Here is a 7,002-nt window from a genome sequence, read left to right as displayed (position 1 = left end):
TTTGGAGAATATTTAGAACTAATATTCAATGAGTTTATCTTAGTTCTAAATATATGTCTACTGGTTTATCTTCCAAGAAAGAATTACAGTCACATTTACATTATAAATTCAGAATTTCATGTTTTTACTTATTAAAGATTACTTCAAAGTCATATTTCTTAGTCAATTTCTTAATGTCATCAATTTGATGATTGTTGTACCTTAGAATTTTTTGTATATTTCATCTGGAGAAGCTAGTCTCTTAAACTTGAAACTATATGAACATTTATGAAGAAAATAGTGTCAGATTCACTAAATAAAGCAGTGATTATTGGAAATGTACATTTGCTTTTACATACTGTAGCACTCTTAATTGTAAAGATAATATTAATGGTTTGGTACTTCAAGGTTTGAACTCCTCCCAGGACTGTTTTTTTTTTTTTAGTGAAGGCTAACTGTAGCTATTCAATTTCCAAAAAAAATGGATGGCAAACAAATCCTGTGGCTTTAATTTACATGAAGTGGCTCTCAACTCTCATAACACAGACAAGCTTCTTGTGTGAACAAAAGGAATGAATTGTTCATAGCCCACAGTACTTCTCATTTATTATCCAATGCTAAAGGGATGTCACTGATGGGAATGTCCCAACACAAGGAGAAACAAATGAAAGGTAGAGAAACATTTGTTTATAGGGCTGCAAAGCACTAACAGAAATGTGGAGGGTAGTTCAAGAGAGGAAGGCAGTCATAGTTTCCTCATTCTGCTTTCAGTGGATGTCTCCTTAAATTCTTGATGGGTAATTTTCTGAATTGCTTAAGAAAATAAATAGTTAAACTAGAAAAACAGAAAAGTTACATATTCATCCTTAGTAGCTTATTTGTTCATCTATGTAAAATCATCTATATTTTGCTATATGACTAAAATCTTTAGTTTCATGAAGAATCTACTGCTTGGGATACTAGAGTCTCTCTTGTATAGATCTGAACTTGAAAACTTGCATTTATAAATTATATTGCCCCTTATGACCAATGTCTCTTCTGTACTTCAAAAGTCAATTAAACTAAATTTAGAACGTTTATTTGTTTTAAATGGAATATGAGAGAATCTCAGGAGGATTAGAAAGAGGAGTGAAAGAAAAAGCCCACAGAGAAACTATTTTAGTCATGATTACTTTTGAATGTCAAGCTAGTTATGTTTAAAGTATCACACTAATATTTTTGTGCACCAGCACTTATGTGTTCTCCATTCATTAGTAATGTGGAATATTCATAATTTAGTACATTTTATGTTTGGAAAAAATCCACAGTATAATTGAACACGACCAAAAAAATACATAACTTAATCATCTTGAAGGTTGTAGAATCTTAGGTACATAAAACAGTTATGGTGATAGTTTATATATCGTCACCTTCAAACTTAGCCAAAAATTTAGTCTTCAGGAAAGGGTCAGATGTATCATACCCAAGAATATTTTCATGATTGCTGTATCAAGGTCTTTTTATGACAAGTTCACTAATGCTATATTAGATTAAAACTGCAAGCATTAGGAGTCACAAGAAAAGCTATATTAATTTTATGCCTAAGCAATAAGAACACATACCATCTTAAATAAATGGGACTTATGATACTAAAAACTATATTTGGCATAAATCTAAGAGTATTTTTATTTCTAAAGGCTTAACTGGGACAAATATCAGATTTTCACATTAATTCCTAAGACTAAGTGATTTGTAATAGCTGCACACATTTCTAGTAAATATATATATATCTGATCTACAACCAAAACATAACACATTTTTCTATTGTGATCTCACATTTTTTAGGCTAAAATGTAACCTCTTACTCCTAGCCAAGTCAAATACCACAGAAAGAAAGACATCCTTATTTGTATACAAAAGATCAATTTTGAATAGCACAATTAATATTTTCCAAAAAAAATGTTTCTCTCAGAGAAATAGTTTTTTAAACTGGGATGTGAATAAGTTATTTAGGATTCTTCGGAGTAACTTAAGAAGAGATGGATGCAACACAATGTTAAGACAACTCAATTCACTATTCAAGATAATAGCAGAAACATCTCTATCGTATCTGAAAGACTATTAAGCTTGTTAAATTGCTTTATACTTTATATTTGATTTAATCATTCCTTCATAGCGTGATTCAAAATAAAAAACAGGGTAATAAAAATCAAGTTTATTTTCATAAAATAATGTGGAATGTTAGTAATACAGAAAAAGCTTTAAAGTTATAGTTAACATGTTTTTTTTCTGCAAACATACTCCTTTGACATTATTATTTTTTTTTGCTGAAAATATACTATTCCCAAAGCAGGTTTTTTCCCAATTCCACTATTTTTTAGTATAAAAACTACACAATCACTAGAATAAAATCCAAACCAACTCACTGTATTTTTCAATGCAAACCAGAAACCATTAAGAGTAAAATTCTTAATAATACCATGATATGGTTTATTAATTAAAAGCAAATCCAGCTTTCATTTCTCAGAAAAAGAAAACTCACTTAAGAAAGATATTGCTTTACTTGTTTCTACAACTTTAATCAAACCATCTTCCCCCTTTTGAAATAGAAGTTATCTCTACTTTTCTAGTTTTGATGAGGGAAAGCAAACATTTAAAATTTCACACAAGAAAAGGCATTTAGTCTTCAAGGGCCATTGCTAGGTATCACATGAAAACGAAGTTTGAAATCAGTTGCAATAATAGGAGGATTCTCAGAGAATGATGGGGTTCTTAAAGAGCTTCAGATGTTGCTTAAAAAATATTTATGCATACAGAACTGGGATTTCAGGCCAGAGGTGTGGGGCGGTGAGAGAATTCTCCAGAGACAAAGTGGGGGACCAAACAGGCAGATCCCACTGCTTAGAGGAACATTGGTGAGACAGAGGTGTTCTGCTGGGCCATGTGGATCACCTCCGGAGCCAGTGATCAGACTTGCCCGGAAGCGGCTGTGGATAGCTTGCAGTGCTGCATCTAACCAGTTGTACCACCAGGGAGGGCCCAGATGTTTTTTAAAGCCCAGCTTGTCTGTCAATTTTAGATAAACAAGCACACATTTTCACATTTAGATTTTACTTTCCTTTAATCTATCTGGTGACATATACTGGCTAGTAGAACCATGTAATCTTACCAGGACATTTAAATCAAAGTAATTTCAAGATTTATAATGTCATTAATTTTTTAAACATAACCTCTCCTGAAATTGCTGAAGTTTTCTTAAGTTTAAACTTAATTTCCACTGATTTTGTTGATATAATCTTATAATTCCTTTTAACTAACTATGTATCCTATACCTCATTTGCTCAATTCATTTTTTATTTATAACTAAAGCTAAGGAAATCATGTTTATTATTTCATTTCCATTATTTGTCTAATCAATGCAAACAACTTACACTACTAACTAAAATAATCACTTTAGAGTAAAATCTAAATAAAATGAACATAGACACATGGCATCTTAGAAGCTAGCTGAACTAGATTAGAACTGTTACTGCTCTTATGATTTACTTCAACTATCCATCTTTGTCTATTTGCTCATTCAAACTTAGATTATTATTTAAAAATACTTATACATATAAATGTAAAATTCAAAACTAAAGAGAAGAAACTTTATCATATTTAAATCAATTACTTTAAGGGCCGAAAAAGTAAAGAAAATGCACAGTTGACATCTCAGTATAAACAAAATACTCTTATGTAGAATCTCAGAAGTGATATGAGAAATCTGCATATATTAAACCTTCTGTCAAGGTCAGTAGCCTTGTGATTCAAAACAGACTCCTTTTCAGAAGATAAGCAGCTGATTAGTACTAAATTGTTAACAAGACTATAGATTATACTGCTTGGAAAATTAAAAAAAAATCTGAGGAACATATTAGGATTTGACAGTCACTATTTCTGCATTTCCTTTTTACAATGGGTATTATCATAGCTGCTGCTGCACACTCAGCAAAGCTAGGCAGCATACTGGAGATTGTGGTGGCACTCTGATACCAAAGCTGCTGCATTATGCAAAATGAAGGGAAGGGAGTTATCAGGTTGGGCCAGTACCTACTTCAAATATGCTCTGAAGAGGTATAATACTTAATAAATATAGGAGCAGTTTTACTAGGCTGACTGTACACTCATTTTGAAAAAAAAAATGTATTACAATCGCCATAAAATTTAGAATCTGGGAGTGGCAAACATGAAGAGTTAGTTTCTTCAATTAAAAATGTGCCAATAAGCAAAATAAGTTAGGATGAGAAAGATAATTACTGGATGATTTCACGCTTATGTGGAATGCAGAGAAAAGAAATACAGAACAAAATCAAAACCAAAACAAATCACAGAAACCTGACCATTGAATTGAAGTCACCAGAAGAGAGAAAGGGGAAGGGCATATTAAGGGGAGGGCATACAATAGACTATTGATGAGGACTATAGGTGCTTTTCAGGTGAGCAGCTGTTGTAACATACATCTGAAGAGGTAGGAACCTATACCCTAAGTCATATACAACCCTGAAAACAATTATTATCTCGATAAAATAGTAAATTTCAAAAATATATAGTAGTAAATAATATGCACAATTATAGTATCAAGAATGTGCAAGACTTCTCTTGAAAGCTAAGAGAAACACTATTTTGATCTGATATTTGGTTTAGATAAAACTAAATAATATTTGTGTCTCCGTTAAATAAAGATAGGGGGATGCTTAAAACAACCATATAGTTAATCTCCTTTAGATCAGTATTTTCACGTGCCATATTGAATGTGTTTGTTTTGGAGTAAAATCAAAATTAAAATAATATTAATAGTAAATATATATTGACCCAATTTGAAATAAACATCTTCACTAAGGGCTGGTTTTTTTTTTTTTATGTACTCTGCTGAGTTTCAAAGTTAAAGTAACATGCCATCAACATTCTCAAGTAAATAATTTGAAATTGTTTAATGCTTAATTTATATGTTAGATGAGTGATTCACAAATTCTGATGGCTGTAATTATGTCGGAATTGTTAAATACCTCACGATCTAAACTTTATTAGGTACTAGTTAAGTTAGAATGTGAGAGTAAGTATCATAAGAAATTTGATGTTTTTGATTTTTAAATAAATCCTTTGTGATTCCAGTGTGAAGTCTGGAAGCCACCATTTTCAGATGTTCTTTAAGTCAATAACTTTATATTCGCTTTATGATCTAGGTGCTTAGAATAGTGTCTGTGATATGTGAAACACTTCACAAATAGTCATTGAATGTGTGACTAAGATATATACATAGCATATATAAATGACAGCATTTACACTGAACACATTTACATTTGACAGCATTTTTCTAGTAACTGATTATTTCTCCATGAACTGAGAAAAGAGAAAATCCCCCATAGTATTTGCAATCAAGTAATAACAACAATACTGTACATGCATTAATCATTCCTCCCTTTATAAGGTGATGGATAATTGATAATAAGCTTTTCATTGGAAATACAGTGCTGGGTCGTGTCCTATACATTAGACCTTGAAATAGCAACATTACTGCTTAACATGTAGATTGAAAGAGGCTAAATCCTCCTACACTGATTCTTTAATGCCTGCCTTACTGTAAGCTTTTTTTAATTGTGGGTATTACAGCAGAAATTTGCTGCAAGCGCAAAATTATCAAATTTTGAAACAATGTTCTTAGAGGAGAAATACAAAGTTGAGGTCACACAAGAATTTGGCCACAACATTTTCATCCACCAGTCAATACATAACCATAGTTTGTGTGTTTTCTGTTTAAAGGTACTTTATTTTATATATTTTACATTGAACTTATAAGAAACAGCAATTGTAAGCAATGCTTAAATGCAGCTTATCTGACACATGTATTTTCTCTTAAGACATATTAAAGCTTAATAAAATTAAGAATGCTAGAATACTGCAGTACTTACTTGGAGAAAAATTTTTAAAAGATGTATTTATTTATTTATATATCATAAAGGATGTGAGACAGGACTCATATAACTGATGAATCTTGAAATACATTTGGTGTTGCTGGGGTTCAGAGTTTCAGTGTCTGGAGTGGGAGTGGAGTCCACAAACTGTACCTGTAGAGTTCTTCAGGACATCCTTCCCCCTAACAATTGCAGATGCCTTGGCAATGTATGTCTAGTAACTAATTCTGCTTCAAGATGCTCCTCAACATTGTGTAAGCTTCAGATCATGAAAAATAGATTGACTATAGTATAGGTTTACTGTAGAGTTTTTCCCTATTTGGTATTAATTTTTATTCATTTTCATTTAAAATACAGTTGTAATGACATCTAGTGTCACAGTTTCCTCATTTTTGTGCTTTTCATTCATGATTTTGTTGTTTAAAATTATCTCCAAGTAAGTGGGCCCTCCCTGGTGACGCAATGGGTTAGGACGCAGCACTGCAAGGTTATGTTTCCCTTGTAACCGCTTATATTTCCATTGTAACATAAGGATTCATATAACTTATAAACCTTGAAATTCATTTTATTTATGCACAGAGAACTGGGGTACAAGCCAGAGGTGCAGGGGCAGTGAGAGGATTCACCAGAGAAAGACTGGGGAGCAGAACAGGCAGATCGACAAAGTAGATGGCTAAGGGGAACAGTGGGCGAGACAGGAGAGGTCTTCCAAGCCATGTGGATCACCTCCAGGGCAGGGTTCAAACTCACACTGAAGCAGCTGCAGACAGCTTGCAGTGCTGCGTCCTTACCCATTGCAGCACCAGGGAGGAATTTTATGAACTTAAAATTGCCACAACTATTTGGAAATCACTTTAATGATTGATATATTGAAAAATATACTTTTACAACTTCAATTTTTGATTTTCACCCTAGGATGTTGTACTATAATATACTATATACTATAATATATTCTGCCAATGTTGCTATGAGATTAATACAATTACCCATGTGTGCCTGAGTGTAATTTGCTCAGAGAAATGTCAGGCAGCATAATCCATGTTTATTTAGGTTCCAGAAGTGCATTGGAATGATAAAATAGTTCATTGAGGCT

The sequence above is a fragment of the Condylura cristata genome, unplaced genomic scaffold (genome assembly GCF_000260355.1).
Source record: "Condylura cristata isolate star-nosed mole 26May11 unplaced genomic scaffold, ConCri1.0 scaffold00043, whole genome shotgun sequence".
Classification (NCBI taxonomy): Eukaryota; Metazoa; Chordata; class Mammalia; order Eulipotyphla; family Talpidae; genus Condylura; species Condylura cristata.
The sequence above is the reverse complement of the archived record's forward strand: the minus strand, read 5'-3'. Positions refer to the sequence as shown.